At 53.8% G+C, this 17,435-nt stretch overlaps 1 protein-coding gene and 1 long non-coding RNA gene across 13 annotated transcripts in view; both read right to left on the reverse strand.

The window, feature by feature from the left end:
* The window catches only part of PRKAG2 (protein kinase AMP-activated non-catalytic subunit gamma 2), a 329,808-nt gene that overhangs the window by 168,381 nt on the left and 143,992 nt on the right, over positions 1–17,435 (reverse strand).
* LOC129060520 (uncharacterized) lies at positions 2,813–7,644 on the reverse strand. 2 transcript variants are annotated; one of them, XR_008527324.1, is made up of 3 exons: positions 6,914–7,644; positions 5,454–5,625; positions 2,813–4,814 (listed from the first exon to the last, which is right to left on the reverse strand). It is a non-coding gene; the product is annotated as an uncharacterized LOC129060520 (long non-coding RNA). The 2 variants fall into 2 exon arrangements; XR_008527325.1 differs by having other exon boundaries at positions 6,796–7,644.

Below are 17,435 nucleotides of genomic sequence, written 5' to 3' on the forward strand. Positions count from 1 at the left end.
TAAAAGCCATAAGTCCCGCTGGGGAAGAACGGGAGAGAGGTGAATAGTATACATTTTTGGTAGTGCAGTGGAGTCCTCCTTCAAGGGGACCCAGCCTCCCTTCCACTCAAAGGGTTCTGGGTCTGGAAACTGGCTCAAGCCTAAGAATTGATTGAAGGACCGTGACGCATTCGAGCTAGACTTTTGTTCACTTAGCCTTCTCTTCTACTTATACAGATTGAGTTAGAATGTAGCAGGCTTCCCATCCATTTCACTTCTAAGAACACGGTGGTGAACTGGCCCACGCCCTACGTCACATGGCCCACCCGGAGGAGCTGAGTCTGATGGTCCTGATGGCTGCTTGGCCTCTGCTTTCACCGATGGGCCGCACCTGCCTTGCCTTTGGTGATCGTTTCCACTCGGCCCCTGCCATGCTGGGACCCAGATACTTCCACTTCATTTAGGATCCCCAGTCAGTGGCAGCAGGTCCCCCTGTGATTTCCAACCTACAAGGAGCTCTTCAAGGGCGCTGGGCTCCCTCACCACAGTCTTGGTGAAAGGTGTGTGAGTGGCGGGTGAGTTGGTCTCAAATGGCAAATCCTCTCCAGTCTCCCTAAGCCATGATGCCTCCCTCTGCAGCAGACCCAGGCGGTTCTGGTGTTTCAACTCCATTCAGCATGTGCCACCTTTGGGTCCATGTTTCAGCCAACTCACCTGTGGAGCCTGAAGCAGCTCCATCTTGGGAGCAAATCCTCCACCTCGGCTTCTGATCAACCCCGGTTCCAGCTGCTCTACTGTTCCTGTGTAAGAGCAAGTACTTGCCATAAGTCCTGCCCTTACGGCAAATCAACCTCTATAAACTCCATGGTAAATCCTGCCCTTAGGCATATTCCTACACCTTCCCTCTGGAGCGCCATACCCTTGCCCTACGTATAGAAGCCCTGGGTCTGGGGGGTGCTGGTGGGGACCCACCTGTCTTGTGGTTGCCCAAGACTACACTTCTGCCTGTAAGTTCCCCAGTAAAATCACCCTATAACAACACACTGGATCTGTCTGTCTTGTTCTTTGGTTTCTGGGCTCTTTCTGCATTTGGGGGTCACTTTGCATACAGGGCCCTTTCACAGACAGCCAGACAGACTACAGGGCCCTTCCAGCCCCCAGCCCCTTCGTCATCCTCTCAGCAAGCCCAGGGATGGGCGTCTCCACAGAGAGTCTGTCGGCCCTGCTGTCCCTCAGAGGTTGCACCTGCTCCCGTCCTCACCTCCTGAGGAAGGGGGTGACTGGTGACTTCCCAAGGCAGGGAGGTTCCCACAGGCCATGCTGCTCAGAACTCTAGGATGGGAACTCCTGCGCGGGCCCTTGGAGGGTAGAGCTGGTGCTGGCTCACTTCTGTCTCCAGGTCCCGTCGTTGCCCTCCCAGGCACTTCCCGGGCTTTGGGCACCCTTGCTTCCCTCTTTTCAAAGGACCCTGTGCTCTGGGCCCCTGCGCAGGCCGTGCCGGGATTCCAGAGCTTGCACACTCCCTAGCCAGAGCAGCCGCTTGCCTACACCACAAGTGAGGCTCTCTGCGCCGCGCTCCCTCCTGCTCGGGCTCCAAGTGCCAACTTGCAGAGGCCTCGGGAGTGACAGTGGAACAGAGGGTGGCACCGGCACCAGAAAGCATCCCGAGCCTAGACTTCTACCATCAGAAACTCTGATAGTGGGGACCTGGGGCATGGCGGGGCTGCTCAGTGCGTCCCAGCTCCTCCTCGGTGCCCAAGGGGGCTGCCACTGTGGCCGTGAGTCCAGGAGAGGCCTCCCAACCCTGGCCTGTGGATGCATTGACCCCCTTCACCGCACCTGACATGAGTACTCCTGCCCCTTCATGGGCTGACAGGAGCGAGGTCCGCACTGCCTCAAAGAGCCTGCGATCTCCTTGGAGAGAGGAGATCTCCCTACCGTGGGTGATGATACAAAGAGTAGGCGGGAAGCAACCCACGTGTCCATCGACAGATGAACAAAATGTGCTCCACACACACAGCAGAATATTATTCAGCCTTAAAAAAGAGGGAGATCCTGCCACCCGCCACACACACACACGAAGGACATCTGTGCGGACATGATGCTTGAGGGAAACAGGCCAGTCACAAACAAATACTGTCTGATTCCGCTGACGAGAGGTCCCTGGAGTCATCAAATTCATGGAGACAGAAGTAGAAGGGTGGCTTCCAGGGGCTGGGGAGGAGCACGGGGAGTCAGGGTTGATGGGCCAGAGTTTCAGTGTTGCAGGATGAAAAGGGTTCTGGAGATGGATGGATGGCTGCACAGCAACGTGCGTGTACTTCACGCTACTGAGCTGTATACTTAAAGATGGGTACATCGGTAAATTTTATGTTATGCATATTTGCCACAGTGGAAAAAAAAAAGCCAGGCTGGGTGTGGTAGCAATTTACCATTCCACAGAAGAGCTAGTTTCAAGAAACCAAATAAAACCTAGGCAAAAATACAATTATTTATAATTTGTATTCGATTGTATACAGACAGTTCATACCAGACAGAAGAAGACAGATAAGACTTGAAGTGTGGGGAAGACCTCAGTGCCCCGGGCCCCCAAGGCTGCACAGGGGCTGGTCTGCACCCTGCCTGTGCCCTTTCTGCCACTGGTGGGAGAAGACAGAGGCCGAGAAGAGCTATGTCACTGCACCTCGAAATCCCGGAGCAGGTTGGGCCCTCCCCCACTTTGATTTTCTTTGATTTTTCTATCCTAGGGATGAAGGTGATCTATTTTTAGTGTAGAGGCTGGTATAAGGAGTTGCTATAGCGACAGCTGGTGGTTACAAACCAGGTCCTGCTATAGTTCCCAGTCATGAATAAATCCCAAGGCTGAGCCCGAGGAAGCAGGCAGCCTCAGAGATGGAGCTCCCTCTCCACGGGGGTCCCACCTGCTATCTTCGTGGTGTGTCCTTCACAGGCAGCATCTAAGTCCTGCTAGTGGGGAAGCAGCTCAGGATATGGGCACTGCCCATCAGAGGAACCGAGGGCTTTGGCAGAAATGCATGCTGAGCCTCAACTACCAGATGAGGCAAAGCACCTGCATGTGTGCAGAGCCGGATGGTAGCAGAAGAGGGCTGGCGTGCAGGGCGCCAGGTTAGGAAGCCTGGGGAAGTGAAGACACAGCACCTGCTTACAGAATCACCAGGGAGGCAGGACACTCACATACACACACACACGTACACACAGAGCTTATACCACATTATTTACTATGGCTGCGTGTGTACCCTACTACCAGCAATCTTAGTACGAGTCCAACAGAAAGGCACACCAACGCACAAGAGTGCCCATGAGAGCACTCTGTCACAGCCCCGACTGGAAACCATGGTGTCCATTAACAACTGGACCGATGCAGGAGTCGTGGTCTGTGCAGACAGTGGAGGGTTCTGCAGCAATGAAATGGAGTTGGTGAACTTCAACGCCGCGCGCAGGCACGGCTGCATCTCACGAAGTGCAAGTGAAAGAAGCCAGATTAAAAAAAAATCATGTAAATTCAAAACCAGACGATGCCAATCTTGAGGGGAAGTAGCTGGGAGAGAGTGTGGGGAGCTTCTGGGGTGCTGGCTACACAAGGGTGTTCAGTTTGTGCAAATTCGTCATCTATGATCTGTGCTCTTCTCCACATGCTTATACTTTAGCAAACTTTGCCTTAAACATTTTTAGAAGTTAGCACGGCATTGTTGGCCAAGTATCAAAAAGGTGATACTGGCCAGGCGCAGTGGCTCATGCCTGTAATCCCAGCACTTTGGGAGGCCAAGGCGGGCAGATCACCTGAGGTCAGGAATTCAAGACCAGTCTGACCAACATGGTGAAACCCCGTCTCTACTAAAAATACAAAATTGGCTGGGTGTGGTGGCGTGCGCCTGTAATCCCAGCTACTCAGGAAGCTGAGGTAGGAGAGTCGCTTGAACCCAGGAGGCAGAGGTTACAGTGAGCCAAGATCGCGTCATTGCACTCCAGCCTGGGCAACAAGAGCGAAACTCTGCCTCAAAAAACAAAACAAAACAAAACAAAACAAAACAACTGATACTCAAAGGTATTTGGTGTTGGTGGGCTTTGAGGCAGACCTGCCTGTGGGGGATTGGGACCTCCAGGAGGAGGCAGGGCCCTACACCCCTCCAGGCTGTAATGAGTGCAGGGGCAGAGGCATCCAGCCATCGAGGTGGGGAGGACCCCAGGTGAGCCACCAGCAGCCACGGGAGCCCCGTGGTGGAGGAAGGCAGGCTGGGGCAGCGGGAGACCAGAGCTGGGGTGCCCCTGGGCAGGGACTCTGGAAGGGCTAGGAAGCTGAGGCTGATCACCCTCCAGGCTGGCGCACCTCGGGGATGCCTGGCCCACGGTTGCCCGCCTGGAGACACAGGGGTTTGCTCCTTTTTTCTGTGCTGCCAATTGGACATCCTTCCTCAGGGTCACTGGCCACAGCTGCTCAGAGGTCACTCCAGACTGCAGCCACTCCCTTTCCATCAGCCTTAGCTGTTCTGTGATCAAAACAGGGCTGGCCAGGCCCAGGAGTGAGAAGGAGGGAGGGAGGAGGGGCCTTCAGGCCCTGTATCCCCTGGGAGGTGCAGGGCAGCCCGGGTCAGCAGCTAGAGTGTGGGTGAGGAACGTGGCAGAGCGGGGGATGTTCTTATGCTGCTACACGAGGGGGGGCCTACCTCACGGGAAGCCCCCTAGTAAAGAGTGACCATCACCCGTGGGCACCACTGCTGGGAGGTGGGCTGAGGGGCTCCTCCTCTTCTGCCCATCTGCTGCTGCCAGGTGTCACTGACACTTCTCTTGGCCTCTCTGGGCCTCAGTTTCCCCATCTGTAAGAGGGGAGCACCACCTGTACCACCTACTTTACTTGCCTTAACAGAGTTATCAAAGGTAAAAACATAGTAGAAGATGCACCATGTGATATCATCAGTGGCTGACGGTGGTGTTGACCCAGGCCAGCACTCATGGCCCTGGCCATATTCTGGCCTCAGTCTCCCTTCCCTAAATGGCCTTCCTCTGCATCCCTAAATGAGGGACTCTATGTAGCCCCCAGTCCTGGCCTGGCTGCTGCACAGCCTCTTCCCCCTCAGGTCTGTCTCTCAAGGCACAAGACGCAGCACCCCACATGTGGCCTGGGCTGGAGTCGTGCCAGCCCACAGGGATGGGGCTGCCGTTGCCAAACGGCAGGAGGTACAGGGAGGGCCACTCCAGGAGTCCCTCTCTCAGGGACAGTGGAGGAAAAGTGCGGCAGAATCTCTGGAAGACAACTGCTCACAGGACAGACCGCTCTCGGCCCACGCATGGCAAAGCCTGTAGCTCTCCCACACCACAGTCTCATGACGCTCCACCCCTGCTCAGACCCCTTCCCCAGCCTGGCAATCAAGGGTTTCTAGAGCCTGGCCTTGTCTTCTCTTTCTGGACTTTTCTTTGACTGCCCCCCTCCCAGGTCTCTACCCATTCAACCTTACCTACGGGGCCCAGCAGAGATGTCATCCCCAATCTCACCAAGTCCCAGAACACGTCACATCAACAGCTGTTGCTGGGGCCTTCTCTTCAGCCAGGTGTTCCTTAACCCCCAGCTAAACTGAAAACTGCTATGAGCCATGTCCTGTAGGTCTTCACTTCATTTGCAGCGCCAGCCTGACATAGGAGCATAATAAATAGATTTATCAGACTGAGCACTCTGCTGGCGTTTGGCTTATCCAATGGCGTGCATGCAGTCAGATACGTGTCACGAAGGCACCAGGTTGATAAGGAGCCCCTCCTTCATGGACTACTTCCAAGCTAGACACAGGTAACCAAAAGGCCAGTCTGAAGTTCACCATGCACCTGCAGCTGAAACGGCATACCCATGTCTCCAGGGCTGAACTCTTCTCAAACTAAGTCATTTAAAAGTCCCCAGAGAGGGATACGGTAATTTCAAGAAAATGATCTGTTTGAACACTGATATGGTCTGGCTGTGTGTCCCCACCCAAATCTCATCTTGAATTGTAATCCCCATAATCCCCACATGTCAAGGGCAGGACCTGGTGGGTGATTGGATCATGGGGGAGGTTTCTCCTATGCTGTTCTCATGATAATGAGTGAGTTCTTACAAAATCTGATGATTTTATAGGTATTTGACGGTTCCTCCTACACATAGGTTCTCTCTCTCACCAGCCACCACGTAAGACGTGCCTCTTCCCCTTCCCTCCATGATTCTAAGTTTCCTGAGGTCTCCTCAGCCACGCAGGACTGTGAGTCAATTAAACCTCTTTCCTTTATAAATTACCCAGTCTCGGGTATTTCTTTATAGCAACATAAGAACTAATAGATACACTAAGGCATCAACGGGTCTAATTTTATTTTAGTCTAAATTTGGAACATCACAGTTTTCTGAAAGTGAGTCTGCTTGCAGTGCAGTGAACACACAGCTCTAGGTCACATGGAAGGGGACAAAGGTCCCTGGGGTGACCTCAGAGACCAGCCTCATCCCAGTCCTGGCAGCCCTCACCCTGCACGTCATCATCCTCAGTCTAAAGGAGCCGTGACTACACATGGGGAGAAGCTCAACACCCCAACCCCACTTCACCCCACCTCACTCGTTCAGTCATCAAGTCATGATTAAGCACCTAGTATGGATCAAGTTCTGTGCTAGGCTGTATCAGTCAGGATTAAGTTTGTCTGCATTTAACAGGAGAGTCCAAAATTAAAACAGCTTAAGCAAGATATTTTTCTTTCACATAAAAGATGCCTGATAGGTAGGCAGTCCAGGACCATGATGGAATCTTCACAGTGGTAACCCAGGCACCTATCTTTTTCTCCACTAACCTCGGCATGTGCCTTCTCTTCTCAGCAGTCACTCTAAGGTCCAAGGTGGCTGCTGGAGCTCCAACCATCACATCTACACCCAAGACAAGGGGAGAAAAAGTGACAAAGAGGGACTCACCTCTCTCTTCTTTTAAGAGGCTTTCCCATAAGTCTCAACAGCTCACTGAACACTCAGTCCCATGGCCACTGGGCCACATGCACTGTCACACAACACACAGCGAAACCTGGGGTCTTGCTATTGAAGAAGACGGGGAACATGAATGTGGATAACAAACAGCAATCTGGCACAGGCAGAGGGAAGAATGAGACAGTCACCACACCCGAGGAGTTTAACGAGGTGCCCCCGCTAGACTGACCTGACGCAAGTTATCATTTAACTGCAAAAATGGCTGGCACAGTGGCAGGTACTGGGGCACCCGGGAGAGTCTGGAGACACCGGGAGGGGTGGTGGACTTGGAGGATGAGGGCAGCAGGAAGGGGCTTCAGGCCAGGGGAAAGCACACTCGGCCCCGTCCTCCTTTGCGACCTTCTTAGACCAGTGCGGAGCTAGAAGGGTCCCCTCTCAGCTGAGCCTCTCCTGAGCCTCTGCAGATGCCTGGGGGCGCTGCTGGAATCTCGGCCCCAGCACTTAGCACCCGAGCAATGCGGAGGTGGAGCAGGGACCATGTTGGGCCCAGGAACCCTGGAAGGGCAGCTGTGGGCCTGATGTCACTGAGAAAACCCACTTTGCCCTCCATCTGCTGCCCTTAACCAGCCCCTGCCCGTCAGGCTGAGCCCACACTTACAAACCCAGACTCATTTCCATAGGTCAGGAGCAGGGACACCCTGGGAGAGGGGTGTGACTCAATAGGGACCTGCTGAGGACACACCTGTGCTGTCTGGGCAACTCCTTTAAGTGGCCCCCATCTACCAGGCTGCCCCCGCTGCAGGAATGTCCCCAGGGCTGTGTTCCCACTACTCCCGTCCCCTCCCTCCTGCCACGGCTGCTTCGCTTCTTAGGGCCTGCTCTTGCCCAGACCTCGACTGGCCTTGGGGCTTGTGTGTCCCCCTACTGCCTCCACGGTGCACCTTCTATTCCTGTTCATGGACAGAGGGGAAGCAAGACTTGTCCTATCAGGCACCTACCCCGGATATGGATCTCGGCGCTAGGAATATGGTGTGGAACCAGGACGACAACCAGGGAAAAGAGCACAGAACTGAAACTCCAGGCAGGGCTGGGGGGCTCAAAACCAAGCCGGAGTCAGAGTGGTAAACTGAGGGCCCGCTGGAAGGATTCTTGGTATCACAACATCTCTTCTGTACTTTGCCAGGTTCACAAGGTGGTGCCCCATCCTCATTGGGCCCTGCGTTCAGCCTGGCCACGCCTTCCTGTCACTCTCATCCAGAGAGAAGGCCACCATTTGGTGTGTCCCAAACTCTAGGCAGCACTGGGTTATGTTTGTACCCATGGTAGCTGGGTAGTTTTCAGAATGCCTCCACCCTCGTCGCGATCCCTGACCCATCCTCCAGCCACTGTCAGAGCGGACTCCGGGTTCCATGAAGCAGCATTAGCAGCGAATGGGAGACAGAGGCACCCACAAGCTGGCTGCTGCCGCTCGCACTGGTGTTTTCTGCAGCCTGGAGCTGGGTTGGGGAGGACCTGAGGCAGCCCAGCCAGCAGCAGACGGCCCTTCAGCTCGGTCTCAGGCGTCAGAGGCATCCCCAGGCCACACAGTAGGTGTCCTTTAAAGAAAGGGAACTGGCCTCATCTTGGCTGAGAAACGCATCCCCGGAGGAGAAGGCTGAGCTGCTGGAGGCGTGAGGCCCAGAGGAGAGCCCAGAGCATCTGGGCTTAAGGATGCCAGCGCCCCCTCCCTAGGCTCTCCCTGCCGGGAGACTTGGCTTGGCTCAGAGGAAGGCGGACTCCCTAGCCAGCCGGAGCCCAAAACACTCAGAAACGAAAGGTAAAGAGAATAAGTGAGCGCTGTGGGAACGACATCTTGCATGAACTCTATTTTCTTATTTTCTGCGTTCTTGGTGCTCTGGCACCTTGGGGCCCTGCTGACTGGGGAGCGATAGGTGCTCCCAGGGTCAGCCAGTTCTTAGAGATGGCAAGGGGCTCGCTGGAAGCCCACCTTTCATGTGCAAACCAACCAACCCAGAGCCCGTGCCGCCACTCACCTATCTAGCTCTTACACCCAGGAGGCAATGCTCCCTGCCCGATCATCCCAGGGCCCGGGACCAGACAACTCGAGACAGTTCCCACACCCAGAGCCCACCGAAATGATCCAAACTCACCAGTTCTAAGCCTGGATACTCTGCCTTGTTGTCCCTTCAGATACCACAACAAAGACTCTGGCCGCATCCTTGCCTCACTCCTCTGCCTCCTGACAGACCCTGCTGATTCCCCGGGCCCCTCCCCTGCCATGGCATGACATGACCCTTGATAACTGTGAGTAACAAGCTATCTTTTTCACGGCAGCTGTCTCCCGATCTGTTGGCCTCACCACACCTGAATAATAAAACCTCTGTTTTAGAACACATCTCCCCATTGTCCATACCAGGCAGCTAACTTCCTTTGTTCTGAGCTGGCAGACATTAACATGTTCTAACACACACACACACACACTCTCAATAAATTGCTTGTCAGGCAGGGCACGGTAGCTCACACCTGTAATCCTAGCACTTTGGGGGGCCGAGATGGGCGGATCACTTGAGGTCAGGCGTTTGAGACCAGCCTGGCCAACATGGTGAAACCCCGTCTTTACTGAAAATACAAAAATTAGCCAGGCTTGCTGGTGTATGCCTGTAATCCCAGCTACTCGGGAGGCTGAAGCAGGAGAATCACTGGAACCTGGGAGGCGGAGGTTGCAGTGAGCCGAGATTGCACCATTGCACTCCAGCCTGGGTGACAGAGCGAGACTCCGTCTCAATTAAAAAAAAAAAAAAAATTGCTTGTCAGCATAAGTGCTTCAAGGAAAACATGCATTTAAATCTAACAGAGGATTTTTGGAAGCCCTGGATGGAGCCCGCCCTGCTGACACGGCTTCCCAGGGCCTCCCTTTCCCTAGTGCTGGTTACCGAGACACAGTCAACACTAGGCCACTAGGAGCCCAAAGCTCAGAATTCAGCCGTCAGGGGTATTGTTTTCTGGCTGTTTCAGGCTTGTCTCCTGCACAAAGCAGGAAATGTCTGGAAGGGAGGAACCAGACATTATTTGGATGATGGACATGAAAGCTACGGAAAGGCTGAAAATACGTGAAGCTGAGCCCCAGCCGTGTAATCATTTATTTGCTGTTCATTGATGAACTCACTAGCATTAGCTGATCTGTTATCTCTTCCAGCCAAAAGTGGGGCCCAGCCAAGCATCTTAGTGATGTGAGTCATCAAAACTTCCTCCTGGGTCTGCTTTGAGCCCCACCTTCCTCCTCCTGCAGTAAATGCTCTTAGCCTCGGGGCCCTGGGGCAGACACCCGGAAACTCCCTCAGCAGCCTGCTTTCCAGAGGCCACTGCGCTGCTCAGCTCCGGGGGCCGTCCTCTGTGGATCGCTCCAGGCCCAGCAGAGTGTTTGACCAGGGGCCTGACCGGGAGGGGAGACACCACCTCCTGGGGACTTGCACCCCAACCAGCACCACTGTCATGAGACACCCGGAGGCCAGCAGTCCCCAGGGCCCCGGGAACACACAGCAGCACCAAAGACTGCCTTGGCCCTCAGGGAACATTCACGTTGATTAATGCTGAGAGCACTTGGACTTGACCTATTTTTTTATTCTCAATCACTAAAAGACAAATTATTACCGCAGGGCAGAATTCATCTTGCTCTCTGAATGTACCAAGTGCTCATTCTCATCTGGAAGTTGGAAGCCCGGGTGACCATCCTCGGGTGCCAAGGCTCCCTGGGCCCACACACATGCCCTGAGCGAGGTCCTGTCTCACGGGATGGGGGTGACAGAGCAGCAGGGGCTGGCCAGCACCCAGCCAGTCTGCAGCCCCAACCCCAGGTCACCAAGCCATGGTGGCTTCTCTATCACCGTCCAGAGTCACTATTTTAAAAATACACCCCCTTTTGAATCTCCTTTCTCCCTGCTTCATTATTTACCCCTTCAGACTCTGAAATCTTTCCCTTTCGTCTTTGGACACTTTCAGATGCTGCAGTCCTGGAATTGTTTGTCCAGTGTCCAGCTTCTCTGCTCGGAACCCGGGCTCTCCAGAGGGCGGCTGCTCCCAGAGCCATGCCACTGTCATGACAGCTCACCTCTCACAGCCCTGATGAGCGCCCCTGGGAGAGCACACACCTCGCTGACACCCCACCAGCGCCCAGCCCTGTCCACAGGCGATGCCCACCTGTTCATGAGGATTTAGTCTTCCTGACTTAGAGCAGCAGCTCTGGGTGACTGGGATGGGGGCAGAAAAGGGAAAGGGGCACTTGACCGTGACATCCAAGGACACGCACCAGAGCTGCTTTGCTCCCCTGCCACCCTGTGAGGTGACAGCTGCCTGGCCTGCTGAGTGACTCCGGGAGTCCTCGGGGAGCAGCACCTCCGGGAGAGCTGGGCCACTTGTCCAGGGTTCCACCAGGCAGCGCTTGGTGACAGTGACGTAGGGAGAACAGGCAGATGGGTTATGAGCTTTTCCAGGCATGGATGAGAGTGGGGCGGACACGGGGTGGCAGGCAGGCCTCACCGAATCCATGGCTGGGAGTGGAGAGTCCTCAAATTGTGTGAACACTGTCCCATCATCCCAAACGCCTCTACTCACTGGCTACAGTGTCCGAAATCCCCCAAAGACCCATCCTCACAAACAAGGATGCTGCACCCCTAGGAGTCTTCTGTTTGGACACATCCAGCAGAACAATGGGCACCAGGGCTGGACGGTTTTGGGTGGGAACTGGCAAAAGGAGAGGTGGGTGGGGCCGGGGAGGGCATTGGAGCCCAGAGGGGTGGGGGGAGGGACAGGCTCAGCCCCAGCTGTCTGGCACATAATAGGCTCTTAATAATGGGCTCAGCCCCAGCTGTGTCTGCACTCCACTTGGGCAGGCCCAGTCCTTAGCCCATCGGCACTCAAGACCCCCGAGGGCCTTCATCTCAAGCAGGTGTGATCCAGAGCCCTCTCATGGTCCACAAGAGGGGCATACACTGGCTGCTGTGCCCGGCCTCAGCCTCATCTCCTACCTGCCAGAGACAGGCTCCTGTGGCTCTGCCTCCTGCCGTCCAGCCCCGCAGGCCTCTCGGAGTCCCTAGAACACACCGCAGGCTCCCTCCTGGGGACTGGCCTCTCCAACTCTCGGAAGGGTCCGAGCACAGGCATCCACACAGCCCTCTCCCCATCACCCACAGAACCGACCCCTCGCCCTGCCTCCATGGCGTCACCACCACCTGACCTGGCAATGAAAACACGTTTACCATCGAAACAAGGCAGACGCAAAAGGACAAACACTATGTGACTCTATCTCTATGAGGTCCCTGGAGTTATCACATCCGTAGAAAGGAGAATGGTGCTTGCCGGGGCTGGGGTCACGGGAGTGAGGAGTTAGGGCTTAGAAGAGACAGTTTCAGCTGTGAGTGATGAAGAAATGGCAGGTGGTAATGCCTACACAATCATGGGAATGCACACGTGAAATGGTGAAGATGGTAAATTGTATTATGTACATCTGACCACAATTAAAATCCCCTCATTCATCTGCCCACCTTCACCAGGCCGTGTGGCCCCGAGGGTGCACGCATCTCTCACTCACTGCTGTCCCTAGTGTGGGAACAGCAGCCGGCACAAAGACCCTGAGGACGCAGGTGAGAATGGCAGAACCTGTCATTGTTAACCCTGGAAGACAGATGCTTCTATACTATTCTCCCTACTTCTGTATTCTTTTGAAAATTTCTGGCCAGGTGTGGTGGCTCACATCTGTCATCCTAGCACTTTGGGAGGCCAACGTGGAGGATCGCTTGAGCCCAGGAGTTCGAGACCACCCTGGGCAACACAGGGAAACCCTGTCTCTTTTTAAAAATAAATTTAAAAAGTAAAATAAAAAGAAAATTCCTATTGGAAAAAGGCAAGCATATATATTTGGAAATTTCAGGGCAAAACCAATAGAGATACCAGCAGCCAGGCCAGCAGATGGGTGCCAGAGGCAGTGTGAGGACTGTGAGGGGTGGGGAGGAGCAGGGGGGCTGGATGGGGGCGGGAGAGACCGCAGGCTTGACTTCTCAGCCCTATCCCTCTGCTGAAGTGAAGAGCACGAGATGGTCCCCACAGGGCCATACTCAGCCAAGGGCAGGAGAGCCATGGCACGCGGTATTGGGGTGACCTGAATGTTGCTGGACCAGGAAGGATGCCGGCGTTCTGGTCAAGAAGCCGTTGCACAGTCATGCAGTCATGCAGTGTGGGCTCATGGAAGGGGAGGTAGGTATAAGGGCCAAGTGTCCTCAGAGGATGTGGTCTCCAGTCTGGGACCCTGGGCACACAAGGATGAAACACCAGCTTCCTGACACACCCCTTGGACTCCTGGCTCCAGTGCTGGCCTCAGAAATGAGCCCTTAAGACGCTAAATGGTTTTTATTTAATTATTGCCCTATAATTGCAGAGGGTGAAAGCACTACTACAGTCGTTGCTCTTTGATCTGATTAGCATAATCCTTTCCTAATCTTCCTTCTACATTTTTATTATTGTTGCCACATACCCTTTGTCGACATAATCTGGATTTCTCTTTGCCAAAGAGGCTGAAAGAAAGGCTTAGCCAAGCTCGTCACTTGTCTAGTGCCTGGAGCCTGAAAGCTGGAGAGGTGGGGAGCTTCCCTTCTGTGCCAGACATGGCCTTCCTGCCTGGCTCTGCAGCTAGAGGGATAGGGGCTGAGCGCTCCTGAGTCAGAGCTTCCAGGGGGCTCTGTCACAAGGCTGGCAGCTGAACATTTCCAGCGAGAGCCATGGGCTTTCCAGTGGAAATGCCATCCACAGCAATTACGAATGGACCTGGTGATTCCGGGGGCTGCAGGGCCTTGATTTGATGGCGGAGAGCTCTCTCTCTGTGTGTGTGTGTGTGTGCGCGCACAGGTACATGACATGTGTGTGCGAGTGTGTATCTCCTGACCCGGGGAACCGCAGGGAAGCTGCCAGATGAAACAGGGTGCACCTCGTCCCTGGGGAAGCGGCTCCACGCTGAGTTAAGGCAGAGGAGCCCGTGGTTCCTGGAAAAGACTGACACAGCCACAGAGGAAACCCAGTGGATGGGAGGGACTGCCTAGGTGGGTTTCCTGTGGAGAGGAGGGAGGAGAAGTCAAAGACAGGGATTTCACGAACGTCACAGAAGCTTTCTCAGGGAGAAGAGGCCTCATCTAAGATTTTTGTTTGTTTTTTGAGACAGTGTCTCACTCTGTCTCCCAGGCTGGAGTGCGGTGGTGCAATCTTGGCTCACTTCAACCTCTGTCTTGTGGGCTCAAGTGACCCTCCCACCTTAGCCTCCCCAGTAGCTGGGACTACAGGTGCACACAACCACACCCAACTAACTATTTTTTGTAGAGAAGGAGTTTTGCCATGTTGTCCAAGTTGGTCTCAAACTCCTGGGCTCAAGCACTCCTCTACCTGCCTCAACCTACCAGTGTTGGATCACAGGCATGAGCCACAGCACTTGGCTTTTTTTTTTTTTTTTTTTTTTGAGACAGGGTCTAGTTCTGTCACCCAGGCTGGAGTGCAGTGGCATGATCATGGCTCATTGCAGCCTTGACTTCCCCAGGCTTAAGCAATCTTCCCAACTCAGCCTTCCAATTAGCTGGGACTACCGACATGCACCACCACGCCTGGCTAATTGTCGTATTTTTCATAGAGATGGGGTTTGCCACATTGTCCAGGCTGATCCCAAACTCCTGGACTCAAACGAGCCATGTACCTCCGCCTCCCAAAGTGCTGGGATGACAGGCATGAGCCACTGAACCCAGCCCTGAGAGTCTATCTCTGGGAATAACTGTATGAAGGAGGGGGCGTTGCTGAGAGGGAATTTAAAACACAAAACCCTGAAGCAATCCTTCCTGGAGAACAGGGAGCAACCCTGGGCTGGAATGTTTTCCAGCTATCACAGAGCCAGCGGTTTTTATGGAGAACCTGCGATGCTACAAGGCCTAGGGTTACAGCTACAGACCGAGCTCCTGAGATATCGCCCCTGTTCACGAGCAGCCAGATCACAGAAAAGGCACCCAGGGTGGTTTTTTTTTGAGACAGAGTCTCACTGTTGTCACCCAGGCTGGAGTGCAATGGCTTAATCTCAGCTCACTGCAACCTCCGCCTCCCGGGTTTCAGCAATTCTCCTGTCTCAGCCTCCCGAGCAGCTGGGATTACAGGCACCTGCCAACACCCCCGGCCAATTTTTGCATTTTTAGTAGAGACAAGGTTTCATCATGTTGACCAGGCTGGTCTCAAACTCCTGACCTCAGGTGATCCACCTGCCTCAGCCTCCCGAAGTGCTGGGATTACAGGTGTGAGCCACCGTTTCCGGCCTTCAGGGTGGTTTTCTAGACAGTGATCATTCAGCTGGGTCTTGAGAAATGCATAAGGTTTAGACAGGCACAGGCTTGGGAGGGAGGGCTTGGTCAACACTCTTGGACTGTTTTTCCTCACTCAGTGTATCCACGCCCAACACTATCTGTGGGGCACAGGGCTCCCGCCTCCCACCCAGCCTAGCTCTTGGCTGTTCTCACTGACACACTAACCAAAGTCAGACATACTATCAACCCAGGTCCCTGGGCCCCAGCCCACTAAGAGGAGCCTTAGCCTGAGCGGGGGCTGTGGCCTCTAGCTGCTTCCCAAATTCCAGAGGAAGGCTCTGGAGGGACCTCCGATTTTCTTGACCCTGTGGTCAGAGCTTGCATCTGCATCCAGGCTCTTACAAAACTTGGTTGAGATGTAAACATTGTTTTTGATCTCAGAAGCGTAGGAGACAGGATGACAGCCAACCGTTAAACACAAGGGGGGAAGCCACTGTCTGGCACATAATAGGCTCTTAATAATGGGCCTGTCCATCCCCATTAGCAAAACCAGATTTTTAGTTAATAATAGGTTCTGGTTTAATTCTACAGTAGATAAGTGTTTATTACTTTATTACTTCAATAAAAGTCATCTTTTTAGACCATGTCAGTGAGTCTCCTGTCTAGGATTCCATCCCTCCTCTCCCTGCTCAGGGCTGGGCGTCCTATTCCTGTGCACAGTCACCATTTTTTTTTTTTTTTTTTTTTTTTTTGAGGGTCTTGCTCTGACTCCCAGGCTGGAGTACAGTGATGTGATTAGAGATCACTGCAGCCTCCCCTCCCAGGCTCAAGCGATCTTCCCACTTCAGCTTTCTGAGTAGCTGGGACCATGGATGTGCGCCACCATGCCTGGCTAATTTTTTATTCTTTTGTAGAGAGAGGTCTCATGATGTTGCCCAGGCTGGTCTCGAACTCCTAGGCTCAAGCAGTCCTCTCACCTCAACCTCCCAAAGTGCTGGGAATGCAGGCTTGAGCCACCACGCCTGGCCTACATTCACCTACAAGTGATCCCCCAACCTTAGCCTCCTGAGTAGCTGGAACTCTACTCGATTAGACGCTGCTCTCTAGTTCTCTTTATGGGCCTTTCTTCTTCACAAGATTGAACACTTTCTGGGTTCAAGAACTGCTGTCTCCTTCACCTGCTCTCCCCCGAGGACTCAGCACGATCTGAGCCTGCAGACGCTTCCAGGAGTGCTGCCTGAAGTGGATGTAGCAAGAAATACAGGCAGATTTTAGATTTACCTTTTTCTGCTATTCCAGTTTTCATTTACAGTTTCAGAAGTTTTGCCAAAGTCACCTCCCTGTTACACATAATGACAATATTTTTCTACTTAGCACTTCACATTCCAGTCAGGGGACATGGCTTCATGCACCCCCCCAAGCCCCTCATCTTTACTCATCCCCTGGGCTGTGTCTCCCCAGCCCTGGTGAAACTGAGCTGATAAATAACAGCACTGGGGTGGGGGTCCTGCTATTCCATCTTGCAGTGGGCTCTTCAGGAATAACCTATGCCATGCAAGCAGTAATGCTGGTAATGGGCTGACTCTGATTTGTTTTTTTAGATAGGGTCTAGCTTTGTCACCCAGGCTGGAGTGTAGTGGCCCGATCACAACTCACTGTAGCCTCGACCTCCTGGGCTCAAGGGAGCCTCCCATCTCAGCCTCCTGAGTAGCTGGGACTACAGGCACGTGCCACCACGCTCGGCTAATTTTCAAATTTTTTTGTAGAGAGAAGGTCGCATTATGTTGCCCAGGCTTGTCTCAAGCTCCTGGGTTCAAGTGATCCTTCGTCCTTGGCCTTCCAAAGTCCTGGGATTATAGGCTCAGCCTAAATCTGACTTTTTTTTTTTTTTTTTTGAGGCAGAGTCTTGCTCTGTCGCCCAAGCTGAATGGCAGTGGTGTGACCTGGGCTCACTGCAACCTCTGCCTCCTGGGTTCAAGCGATTCTCCTGTCTCAGCCTCCCGAGTAGCTGGGACTATATGCGCACGCCACCACGCCCAGCTAATTTTTTGTAGTTTTGGTAGAGACAGGGTTTCACCATGTTGGCCAGGCTGGTCTTGAACTCCTGACCTCAGGTGATCCGCCTGTTTTGGTCTCCCAAAGTGCTGGGATTACAGACATGAGCCACCGCGCCCAGCCTCTGATTCTTAATA

The sequence above is a fragment of the Pongo abelii genome, chromosome 6, assembly GCF_028885655.2.
Source record: "Pongo abelii isolate AG06213 chromosome 6, NHGRI_mPonAbe1-v2.0_pri, whole genome shotgun sequence".
NCBI classification, from domain to species: domain Eukaryota; kingdom Metazoa; phylum Chordata; class Mammalia; order Primates; family Hominidae; genus Pongo; species Pongo abelii.